This window comes from Platalea leucorodia (assembly GCF_965183815.1).
Source record: "Platalea leucorodia genome assembly, chromosome: 1".
Lineage (NCBI taxonomy): Eukaryota > Metazoa > Chordata > Aves > Pelecaniformes > Threskiornithidae > Platalea > Platalea leucorodia.
In genome coordinates, this window is record NC_138823.1 from 136255022 (window position 1) to 136268501 (window position 13480).

General features: G+C 38.8%; 1 long non-coding RNA gene across 1 annotated transcript; it reads right to left on the reverse strand.

The window, feature by feature from the left end:
- Window positions 1-4962: 4962 nt before the first annotated feature.
- Window positions 4963-6856, reverse strand: LOC309591334. Its single transcript, XR_014228333.1, has 2 exons — window positions 6594-6856; window positions 4963-6479 (listed from the first exon to the last, which is right to left on the reverse strand). It is a non-coding gene; the product is annotated as an uncharacterized lncRNA (long non-coding RNA).
- Between the last annotated feature and the right edge of the window lie 6624 nt (window positions 6857-13480).

Consider the following 13480-nt stretch of genomic DNA (forward strand, 5'->3'; position numbering starts at 1 on the left):
GTACCTGGTATATTTTCTCACGCTAGAAAAATAATAAGGTCAGTCTGCAGAAATTCCTTTCAAACATTACTGGGTATCCTGTCTGGTAGGAGAGATGAACCTCCTTCTCTATGTTTAGATAGCCATCCAAATCCCTTTTGTCTCAGCCCTCTTGTGCATTGTTCTGGGAGTATTCTTCCTGTGGACAGCTCAGCAGATTCATGTGGACCATCTCCAGGTCAGTCCCTAGGTTTTGCTGCTTTACAGCTCCCAGTTAATAAAGATTATGAAAAAAAGGGTCATTGTTGTCTCTGTTCCCTCTTGTTCAATTTGGAGGATGTTCTGGCACGCAGTAAGCTTCAGTGAATCCCGGTGATCTGGCACTGGGTCTGGGCTTTGCTTACTTCCTAACTTAGGCTTATAGGCCAGGAAAATGTTGTAATGTAGTTTCTTCTGTCCAGTTAGTCCTTGGAGATTCCTCCTCTTCAGATTCAACTGCAGACCTTCATATATTATTTTCTCTGCTGTTTTTTAGCTCAGCAGATTTCTTGTAACTTCCTGCCTAACGGGTCCATCTCCTCCTCTTCACTTCTTGTATGAGCACGAGGTCATGGTGAGGTTGTTTACTCATAAGTCTGCTTCCAAAAACCCTTGTCCTTTCAGTTTGTAACCTTTTAAACCCTTGCAGGACTTTAAACATTTTCAGCTCAGTTGATTCTTTTCTTCCGAGTTTTCAGTTTACGTGATTAATCTTTATTTTTCAGTGTGTGTACTTGAGTGCTACAAGATTCTTATGCAAACACGAAAGACAAGAAATAAATATATTGTACAAGAGGCAACTGGATAGGAATGAGAAAAGGGTAACTTCAGTTTTAGCCTAACAAAGAAAGGAAAGAAAAAGGGAGCTGTGATTAGGACAGGAAAGCTCCAAAGAGCAGAAACTAGGCACCTGTTCTTCAGGTGTTTCACAGTTGGGATTGATTGATTGATCCCAAAGGACAGCGTTGTAAGATTGTCACACCGAAGTTTGACACCTGTACTCTTTTTCCCTGTACATTTGTGGTCACAGTTGACAGCAGATAAAATCTATACTCATAAAGTAGGATTTGAGCTTAAAAAATCTCTTTCTCTCTCTTCTGTGTTCAAGAAGGTCCGGACACAGTGTGAAATACAGACAGTGATAGTAATTTAGAAAATTCTGGGCATTTGTACATCAATGGGAAAATGTTCCTTGATTTTAAGAATATTATCTAAAAGCTTTACTGATGGTTGAAGAGCAGAAAGAAGAGACTGTCAAAATCATGGCTATTTACCTTTAGGCATTTAAAAAGTAAGCATATGTGGATGGCTGACCCCTCTGGTACTGGGAGAGAGGAATCAGAATACAGCAACCTAGTCTATCAAGTTATGTTCCCAGATCAAAGGTAGCTAACAGCTGCTGGAAAGGGAAATAGGATAAGGAAAAATGCAGACCTTTGGAATGATATGAATCAAAGCAATAAAAAAAGTTTCTTGAGATGAATCCTAAAGCAGCTGATATGGGAAAACCTGGTAAGTATACAATTTGTGTGAATTCAAAACCTAATTACCTTTCAAGGTAATACAGATAGGCATCTGGGGGCTTGTCTTCAGTGTGCATTCTAGGTGAGTTCAGAAAATATTCAAAGTTAGGAGTTAATTAAGCATCCTGTCCAAGATAGGATAAAGGTGATTTTGCTATTCACAGAGCAGGCTTACTGTGAGTGAGTTAGACTGATTTAAATGAAGGATGCATCTTCTCTCTGAAACAGAGAAAATATCTGAGAGCCAGGATAATGATTAATACAATTTATTTAGAGTTTGGTAGGTCATACATAAAAAGAAATTTGGAACTGCTTTTTTTATTTTCTTTCTACTTGAAGGAAATTCAATTTGCAAAATTATTCTTTCTCACTTGTCCAGAATTAGGTGGAGAACTTAATTTTGAGCAACAAGAAAAATAAACTCACTATCTCCACCCTTTCACTCTGATAAAGGTTTGGAGAATGGGCCTGTAGGCTGATAATTACGTTGTTTTCAATGCTGAAGTCTGTTTTAATGGAAATATGTATCAAATAGTTTCCTACTCACTGAAAATGCTTTTCATTTTTAAAAACTTTAAAGTGTTTCAGGAAATATTTTGAACTTTATAGTTCCACCCTCCTACTGACAAACCCATACTAGAAAAAAAAAAATTCCAAATAAGCATCAACAATGTCCAGTGCTCATAGAACCAAGCACACTGTTTTAGTAGTATCGTCAGCATTGCCATGGTTTCATAAAGCAGATCTTCACTAGAACTGTTCTTTCTTTCTTTTCAGACGTATACTGATATATTCAGATATATATGCAGAGAAAGCTCTTTTTCTTAGTTGCAGTCTTTTCATGAACAGTTTAGTAGGGTCTGTGCTGTAACCTCTCCCAGCCAGAGAGTGTACTGCATAAACTGCTCAGAAATATAATGATGTGTTTGGAGTGTGTGTGCATAGCAGTCTTCCTCCACTTTATTAGATCAAGTCATAGTATTTAATCTCTTTGCACACTTTGGATTGTGCAAAAAGAACAGAGACTGTTTTGTACATTGTCAGCACCTGACTTTATAGACCAGACTGAATTCTGGAAATTCAAACCAGAGCTCCAGTGTGTGGTACTGATTCTCCAAACCACAGCCAGCACTGGGCAATGCCCTCCCATGTGGTGCAACGTAAAGAAAAAAAGGATTTTGAGGGATTACAATGATCATTCTTAGAAGAAATGTGACAGGTAGTGTTGCAGGTAAGATTTTAGTAATGGGAGAGTTTTGCCAATAGGGATGATGCTTACTGTTAAAGATAACTTCTCTTCTGAAGGGAATCCTTCAGAACATAGAGAGGGAGTGACCATGAAGAATTTCTTCACCTTTTCTTTGATGATAGTGGCCAGCAGATGGGATTTCTGAAACTAGAGCAAGAAGTCTTTTGGGGAATTATATGGCGGAGAGGAAAAGCCTGAATGATTTGTCATTGGAGGACTTTCTAAAGTTCTAGGACTTGATGTACCTACTAAAACTGAAACCCACCTACTAATTAGAAAGTAATAAGAAATATGGATGAGTCTAACACTAGTGATTTTTTACTTTTATTCTCATATATAGTCAGTTCATAGGTCATTTGCTTTTTTATTGATTTGTGAGGACTTCATCAGACTACTTTTGTTCCCATGAAGTATAACAAGTAGGAAATGAACATCAATGGATTGAGTTACTTTGCACCCAAACTCTATGAACTGCTTTTTGTTTCTTGAATTTTCTAAGTGATATAATTTAGCACAGAACTACTCTGAAGCTGCTTTTCTAATGACACGTAAGATTAACTGAGACATGTGTACTATAATCCCTGCATTTGCATTTATTGGTCCTGTAGATGTGAACTAGAAAAATCTTTCTTACAACAAAATTGGTATAAAAGAGATGACTTTAAGCATACTGCCCGCACACACAATCAATTGAAGCATATGAGGTTCATCTCTTCCAGAACCTTAAACATAACGCTTTGCACAGGATTCTTCGTCTAGGAATTCTTACGTGATACAAATTCCCTAATGCTTTACTTAACTATTATCAAATCGTGGCCTAGATTACATTTATAAATAAAAATATAGAACAGGACCTTCAGTTCCCATGTTTCCAGTTCGTACTTTAATCAACGTGAGTTTGAGGATATTCAGGGCTTTCCAGCATCAGATATGTTATACAGCATTCATTCTTCTTTCCCACAGGACTCTGAATAAATACTAATTAAAATTAAGCTAAAATGTTCAGCTTTTTAAATATGTATTTTTTTTTTCAAATGTACTTTTCTTCCGGATAACAAATGTGAATACAGACTTATTTCCTGCCTAACTTACTTTCCCATGCCTGCGTGTTTTCTTCTTTTTTGTCCTTTTTTGTACGAAGGAAAGAAATAGTTTTGTAGAAAGCTGAACCCACAAAATCCACTGGGTATTGTTCTATGCTAGAGATTGCTAAGCATAGTATGCTAACAATGGGCCAAATACTGTACTAATTTCTCTGGGATAACTTTTGAAATCTGGGAATTGTGCTCATTGAAGGAGGACAGCAGAGCCTTACCATACAGCAGAATGCCCAGAACACTTTCCTGAGCTCATTTGTCTATCCTGCTGCATAAGGTTTCTCTATACCATTGGTCTTTCACCTGGCAAGGTAATATAGTAAGACCTGATGTCTTAAAACTACGCAGAATTGCTAATTCATTAGGCCTTTCTGTTAGTACCCAAATAGCTGGCTGAAGTCTGATATTGTTATCTATCTGGAATACGAGAAAGGAATTTTTCTGATTATGCTCCATTTTGGCTCCCCCTTAAATCTTTAAACTGGTTGCTAACATGTCTCAAACACACACTTCAGACTTTCTGCTCTTTATTGTGTGACATGTATTAATTGGAATTAAACATTCCAATGCAGAGAGTCAAATATGGAAATGTAAAGGGAGGATAAAGTTTGGGGCTAGCAAGAGTATTTATATGACAGTAGTGCCAACAGAGCTGGTTAGCTCAGGGACTTGGGTCCTTAGTGAACGGAGAAGTTTGAACTGGATGATAGAGAAGAGAAGAATGATGTGATATTATAGTGTATGGTAGAGGTTAGGTCTGATTTTAAGAGTGGGCTCAAACTTGTGGCTAACTGTCATTGTGAACACACCTTTGTGTAAGGCTACAGAGTATCCTCTAATGGCTGTGGAGATGGGGGTAACGGGGAGTATGGAAAGCACTTAACAAGTTTCTCACAGAACACTTTTGTGTATCTCAGCATAACTTTTCCTTGAAGGCCAGGCCAGAGTTCTCACTTTGCAATTTCTTGGAAAGTACTGCATGGAGTCAGATAGGGGTTATGGCATTTATAACCCTAAATGTCATTATTAGTAACAATTTCCAGTTGCTGACAAAGGCAAAGCACCACACAGTTGCTCCATAAACAAATATTTATGTATAATACATGGAAAGTGTAAACAGCTTTCACAGTGTTTCTTAAATAATTTCTCAATGCGATCAAGAAGTTAACCTACAAGTGTTTCTTCCTGAACAGACTAGTACAATCTGTTGTTATTACTATATACACTCACAGAATTTAAGTTTGTCTTGTAACATTGACTTATAATGTAAAGAATCAGTACTGCATTTGGATTTCAGTGCTTTAACAAATGTATATGAGGACATTCTTTCCCGTGTAATCTCCATTTCAGAAATTATTTCAGTCTGTGTGGCCTGGAATACAGAGGTGCAACTTAGATTTTTATTTTTTTTTTAAAGCTGGCAAAAAGATTTTCAGTGCTTTTCAGGCCTTTCCAAAATGCTTCTCTTGTCAGCAAACAAAGGTTTGGCAGAGCCTTATAACTAGATGTATTCAGGCCTTTTTCATGACTTGCTTGCATCAGCTTGTGGGTGGGCAAATAAAAAATCAAGTATTGCCAAACCTGAGCACTCAAACATTATGAATTGGGCTCCAGAAATTCAGAAAACTGCTTTAAAATTCATGAACGTAAAAAAAAAAAAAGCATTGAAGAGATGGGTCTTTCCATCTGCTCTGTGATGGCTGAGCATTTTGAGTCATAATTTAAAACTTTTCTCCGCAGCCAATACAAACCTAAATCTATTTTAAAGGGGAAAATTGCACTTAAATTCATGTGTCTTTGCAAGATTCCAAAAGTTGAGCTTTTAGGAACACCACCAAATAACAGCAGACTTGCAGTAAAATTATAGTAACTGCTGACATTGGAAGTGTGTAATCTGCAGCAACAGCATTACAGGTTTTGGGATGAGAGCTGACAGCAACATCATTCTTTCTCTATTATTCAGTTTATCCTCTAGCCAAGACCCTTGAGCTCCCAGTAACACCTGTGTGTATGATTAGAACTGGGCAGAAAGCAGCAATCCTATTTCACAGGGTATTTGGATATTTCTAAATTTAGTTTCATTCACGCAAAACTAAATTTAGACATTCTCTTTGAAATAGTGTGCTAGTCTTCAGACAGCTTTACTTGAAGTCCATACTCACAGGGAGCACTTTGGAAAATGGCATTGGCCTCATGGTATCCTTCAAACACTCCAAAGAGCTTTGCGTAGAGTAGTCAAAAAAGCTTCACCGCACTGGATTTTCCAAAGAATACAGTGTTTTGTCAAAATGGAAGCTTTTGGAAATGTATCAGGTTTGTTTCGTTGCTTTTGGAGGGCAACAGATAAGAGAAAAAATATTTGTGGTCCCGGTTGGAAAAAAGAGATAGATCCCACTCAGCTTTTTTTGTTGTTGCATGGATGAAGAACTATTCTTTATATCAGAGCAAGAATTTGAACCTCTGATGTCCCAGGCTTTTGTAACAACCACCATGTGAGAGACAGTTGAATTCCTCCAGCATAAATCTGCCACACACATACAAATTTGAGAAGCTTTGTTTTCATTCCAGTATGGAAAAGACTTTCATGTTTGGCTGAAAAAAAAAAAAAAGAAGAAACAAAAAAAGGAAAATAAAATGAAGTTTTTCTCGAGTCAGTAGTAGTCTGGAAGCCTTAGGAAGCTCCATCTCCTAGGGAAGTCTGCCTACCTTGGACCCTATGGGACAGAGGCTGTGGGAGTGAGGATCCTCCAGCTACTCCTTCTGGCTCCCAGTTCACCTGGGGGTGCTTCTGCTGGGCTGAGTGCAAACACAGCTGAACAGGAGACCAGGGCTTGCTCCAGAATCAAGCTGGTATCTGGCACAATATTGAGAGATGGGAATTATATCTCTATAACTATACTGATACAGATCTCTCTCTCTCTCTGCATATAAACTTAAATGTACTTATGCATATAAACTTTAACAATTTAATTTTGACAAGTGCCAACTGAAGAAAAAAATTGCTTCTGCATTTTTGTGACTTATTGCTGACTAGTCTCCTGCCTAACTTAGCTCTGAGCCTTTGAGAGTGTAAGAAGTGCTAAACAGCCTGCCTGCACTGGTAAATTATTCCAGAAAGACCCCAAAATATGTGTGTCTAATTACCCTACACTCTTCCAGCTGTAGTCTCCACTCTTGCTATCTGCATGTGGGCAGTTACATGGTTCAAACAAAACATGTTCTTCCCTCCTTTTTTAGAAATAACAAAATGTTGACATTTGACACATAAGTTGTACCAGTAACAAGGAAGCTGGATGTGTGTGTTTTTGAAAAGCACCAGTTTTGCTTTTCCCTCTCTTTGGGAACCTCCCTGAAAATTTGACTTGGGTCCAACTTCTTCAACAATTGGCCAAGACATAATTCCCAAATTTCCCTTTCCATCTCTCCCCACTGAACAATATCCTACTTCCCCTGACATGTCTGCTAACTTTTCTGGGAATCTTTATACAGACCACAATAAGCTCAATATTTTCAAGATGAAAATCCACAGCAACTTTTCCTCTGCCAGCCTCTGACCATCAGCTCTTTTCTTTTTTCTGTTTAACGCCAATGTTGATGTCAATCTTTCTCTTCCTCCGTCTGCAGCTGAGTTGTTATTTACATGCATCCCACACATCCAGACCCTCGTGTATTGTTTCCCTCTGCTCTGTCTTCAGTCTGCAACCCTTTCCCTTTGTCCTCCACTACCAAGATTATGGTTCATACTGTGCTTATCTCATGTCCTAACGGCATTTCTTTTCCAGTTTACTGCTCTACACTATGCCATGAAATCATTACATATAGCTCCTGAGAAATTCTTCCTGTGCTTTTTCCTGACCACTCAGGAGGAGTAGAAATCAGATGAAGATGTGAAATTCAAGCTCTTCTTTTCCATATTCCGTATTTCTCTCACTCATTTGTCTTCTCCTTTGCCATATCCCAAAGCTCTTCTGAGCGATTTTACAGAGGTTACCCTTTTCGTTATTTCGTTCCAATTTTAAAGTATTCTATTTCACAAAATCTCCAATTATACTGCTGTAAAAGATTAGTGATTTTTCTGCTTATCTTATAGTCTTAGCCCTGTTTAAACACTGCTGCTAACTTATTACAGAGATAAGATTTTTATTATATTTTGGCACAATGATGTGCATAGAGAGGTCTATTTATATAGAAATCAAGTGTTTAGCTCTTAATTACCAGACTTCATCCATCATCTCTGCATCCAGACACTCTCTGTAGTAAAGTCTTTTACCAATAGGAAACAGTCATTCTCCCTTCTTTCTTTATGAATGCTCCAAAAGAAATAAGTGAATTAGCTGTACCAAATACACTTTTGAAAACTGGAATTACATTGTTCTTTAGCTATTACACCATCCGGTAAAATGACATATGAGACTATGTCATTTCATCTCCCCAAAGCAATAATGGTTTATGCCTCCTCAACTGTTATGCTTCATGGCCTTAATTCCTAGGTAGAACTTCTGGAATCTGCTTTCTGAGATTAGCGGTGCCCTCTCGCCTGATTTTGAACAAAAATAATTGGAAAGGCACATGTACCAGCTTCCAGTTTATAAGAGTTCATTATTTGAAATCCCCTGAGCTCCTCCAATTAGAAAACAACTTTTTGACTTAATATCCTTCAATTGTTAAAAACTTGCGTCACTGAGAGATCACAGTGAAACGTAAAGGTCCCAGCACATTGGCACTTGATTGTGAGGGGATGTGATTGTTCCACATTTAGACTGGAAAGGGTTAGGAACTCCGCTTCCCAATGTGCTTAATGAATGAAAGGAAAATTGGACCCTTGAGCCAGAGGCAATGACCTAACTGAGTGAAAAATGTTTGCAGGTTAACAAGGGCAACTGTTCCTTGCTATAATTCCCACTGGAGGTGAATGACAAAAAAGGCCAATAAACCTCAGACTTTGGATTATTTATTAACCTGTTTTCTTCCTAGAAGAAAAGACATTACTGTAGATCTTGGAAGACAGAACTGAAAAAAAGTGTCCTTTTACAATGGGTAAATTAATGACCAATGCACACTGCTTAAAAAGACTAAGGTGTGGTATTTAGTATCGTTGTACTCTCTGTGATCAGTCAGATTTTTACAAAGGCAACTTCACTGGGACTGAAACGCAAGTATAGTGGAAATAAAATTGTTATTAAATGACACTAAACCATATTAGAACAAAATGTAACTGGAAATGACATATAAGCATTATTGACACTGAATCAGAGAAACATATTTTATGTCTTGTCTTTATAAGCATTGCTGCCTAACATGCTGACACAGCAATCTGTAGCTTTCCTACAAGTACTCAGAAACTAGGGTGTGGTGGGATAGCCAAGTGTCCTGATGCAGACTGGAGCCTCTCTAGTTGGAAGTCATGCAAATCACTTCTCACCCTGGAGGGCAGACTTGGTTTCCAATCTAAATCATTTGTTATGAAGTAATGGAAAGATTCCTCTTGTCTTCACTGAGATCAGGTCTGGAGCCTAACACAGAGGCAATGGGAAAAAATTGCAGGGTAAACGCAGAACAATGCAGGAAAAGCCTTAAGACTAGTAATAACCAGTAGAGCAGCTGTCAAACTACCTTTACAAAAAAAATCTAAGTGATGCCTTTTCAGGAAACAATGTAGACTAGTCAGGAGAGAATTGAAGGGTATGATCCAAAGTTGAGCTGTTTCAGTGGGCTTTGTATTGTATTAGTCCCTAACAGAATATACAAATAACGTATTGCTTCCTGTATTTGAAGTGCCAAAAATGAGACAGTTGCAAGCATTCTGCAAACCATATGTCTGAATCAGTCTGGGACTGAAGCAAAAGGAAGGAATGTGCATTTGCATAATGCAACTCTCTCTGCAACATAAATATGGTACCCATAGTGCATAGATGTATTTTGAGTAATGGGAGCTGCATTTGACTTTCATGTTAAAACAACCCTGTGTTTTTCAAAATGCTCTTTCCTTACCTTGTTTTGTACCTGCAAATGAAAAGGTGAATACCGTATTTATCTATTGCTTTCCTCTCTGAATTACAGAACAGCCTTCATGCTCGGATCTGCTCCTGAAAACGTATGATTAAATTTGTATGGTCTTTAGCTGTGTGTTTGCAAATCTTATCATTGACTTCAAAATGGCTAGATATTTGACATTTGATTACTAATTTTTAGCTAAATAAAGTATCTGAGAGAAGCAGAGGTTTGCTTTCTATCCCAATGACTTTTAAATAATGCGGGTCACGGTACCTTTGTAGGAAGACATAACTTCAGTTGGAGTTCTCATCTGCTTTCTTGTATGAATACAGAGAGAAATAGTATTTTAAAGATGGATTTTTTCCTATAAATTAAAGTTAGTTTAAAATACAATGTGTTGTAGCACTCATAGTGCTTTATTTATTTCTTTTAAATATTATTTAGCCTATACTATTATCCTTAACTTGATACTTAAGTTGAACTTGCATTTTATGCAGTGCCTATCAGTCAGAAACAAAATGTCCGGTGACATCTGCTAGCAGTGAGCACACTGATTTTTGCTTTTCTGGGACTCCGTATGTACTTTTCTGTCTCCTTACCTAAACCAGTAAACACCTGAATTCTTAATATCCTTTTAAGAATTAAAAAAGGCTGCTCAGTATTTGTGATAGACTGCAGGATTTGAAACAGGACAATCCAAATCATTGAAAACAGTTTTGTAAATAACTGAGCATGTAATAGAAGAGGCAAATATCTGTGGTAGTAATAGGGAAGAATGAATGAGTTAGAACTGGACAAAAATTTGTGTGTGAGAGCTCAAATTTAAATATGTCTGTAAGGCTAAGATTCGGATACACAAAGCAGACCTTGCAAAATGTCAAATATGTTGAGAGGGTATGTATGGCTGAGTTGGGCCCAGAATGACTGATGAGTCCATGGCTCACATTGTCATCTTCTTGTAGACATCTGTTCTGCAGGGTTTCACCTATAGGAAATTAGTTCCTTGCAGGAAGGCGTTGTCTGTTTTGCTGTGTTTTTCTTGCCATGGAGCAGGAAAGGCAATAGTCATTAACAGTCTTGGAAGGCTATTGTAGATCCCGAGTACTGTATGACTGTAGTATAAAAATTGTTGTTGTCTCTCTTGCAGTCAGTAGCACTGCCCCTGTATACTGCAGGCAGGTAAGAATTGTGCTTTCACAACTGAGTGCAACACCTGAGCTAAACCAAGAGTCTTTAATAGTATTATAAGATCTGCTGACTTCAGGATGCAGAGACCAGCTTGAGATATAAAGAATCGTAGTATCATAGAATCATTTAGATTGGAAAAGACCCTTAAGATCTTCGAGTCCAACTGTAAACCTAGCACTGCCAAGTCTACCACTAAACCATGTCCCCAAGCACCATGTCTACACCTCTTTTAAATACCTCCAGGGATGGGGACTCAACCACTTCCCTGGGCAGCCTCTTCCAATGCTTCACAACGTTTTTGGAGAAGAAATTTTTCCTAATATCTAATATAAACCTCCCCTGGCGCAACTTGAGTCCGTTTCCGCTCATCCTATCACTTGTTACTTGGGAAAAGAGACCAACACCCACCTCGCTACAACCTCCTTTCAGGTAGTTGTAGAGAGCGATAAGGTCTCCCCTGAGCTTCCTTTTCTCCAGACAAAACAACCCCAGTTCTCTCAACCACTCCTCAAAAGATTTGTGTTCTAGACCCTTCACCAGCTTCGTTGCCCTTCTTTGGACACGCTCCAGCACCTCGATGTCCTTCTTGTAGTGAGGGGCCCAAAACTGAACACAGTACTCGAGGTGCAGCCTCACCACTGCCAAGTACAGGGGCACTATCACCTCCCTGGTCCTGCTGGTCACACTATTTCTGATACAAGCCAGGATGCTATGGGCCGCCTTAGCCACCTGGGCACACTGCTGGCTCATATTCAGCTGGCTGTTGACCAACACCCCGAGGTCCTTTTCCACTAGGCAGTGTTCCAGCCACTCCTCCCCAAGCCTGTAGCATTGCATGGGGTTGTTGTGACCCAAGTGCAGGACCTGGCACTTAGCCTTGTTGAACCTCATACAGTTGGGCCCGGCCCATTCATCCAGCCTGTCCAGGTCCCTCTGTAGGGCCTTCCTACTCTCCAGCAGATCAACACTCCCAGCCAACTTGGTGTCGTCTGCAAACTTACTGAGGGTGCACTCGATTCCCTTGTCCAGGTCATTGATAAAGATATTAAACAGAACTGGCCCCAATACTGATCCCTGGGGAACACCACTTGTGACCAGCTGCCAACTGGGTTTGACTCCATTCACCACCACTCTTTGAGCCCGGCCAGCCAGCCAGTTTTTTACTCAGTGAAGAGCACACTCATCCAAGCCATGAGCAGCCAGTTTCTCGAGGAGAACACTGTGGGAAAAGGTGTCAAAGGCTTTACTGAAGTCCAGGTAAACAACATCCACAGCCTTTCCCTTATCCACTAAGCGGGTCATATTGTCACAGAAGGAGATCAGGTTAGTCAAGCAAGACCTGCCTTTCATAAACCCATGCTGACTGGGCAGCTGTTCTCAAGAAGGTATGCTTGAGAGTAGCTGCTCAGGAGCAGCTGGCAGTGCTGCTCATGGAGATTCCCAGTTCTTAGGTCCAGTCTTCAACGTCATCCCTAGCATGACTGAATTAGTAGGTGTTAGAGCTGTTTTTCACAGCTTGAGGCTGGTTCAACTGTAGGGAAGTCTTCTCACTATCAAGTTGTAGATACTACAGAACTATGCTCTCTTTATGCAGAGCTAGTGCTCCTAAGTTAGGTGCCTAAAGTCTTTATCCTGTGCCTTTGTCTAGACGAGTCAGATGTATATCTGATTTTAAGAGGAAATTAGGTGAAAACTTGCCCGTTGTTGCTGGACATTGGCTGCAAAGTTTCATCTCTTGTCTTTTTATTGCATATTCTAGGGAAGTGTGAAAGTCCACGCAGTGGGTCTTTTTATTAAAAAAGAGGGAAAAAGAAATCAAAATAATTAAAATGAGAAAATAGCAAAGATGAAAAAAAAAAATTGGTGGGTAATATTTAGGTTACTAGAAAAATGCTTCTTTGGGAAAGTAGCCAAATTACTAACTATAAAAGGGTAGGAAGAAAAACTTCTGGTGCCATGAAAAATTCATTAGTGAGTAGGAGGTCAGAACTACAGTGACTTGTAATTCAGCTCAGTTTGTATTAAACCTGGATATGAACTTCTGAACTTGATTTTCCACTACCTTTCTAGTTTGGGATATTGGTAAGAAATTATTAATCATGAAATATATCAGTTTCCCTCTGAGTTATATGGGATATTAGTGACTTAGCTGTACTGTTCAGAGACTTGAAAAGCTTGCTGCTCTCAGTTATCATTTATAGTTCTTTATGCCTATGTAATTCTGTTTGTAATTTAGGTTCTTCTATATGTATTGTTTCAGAGTCTAAAAAATATAATTTTCCTTTTTAGAGTCCTTCAAACATGGATAGACATTTTTCTCTGTTAAATTCTAAACAGGATAAAATTACATTGCAGTAAAAAGCTAAGATACTTAATAAAAATAAAGATTTTGGACACAAGATTTTTGTTTA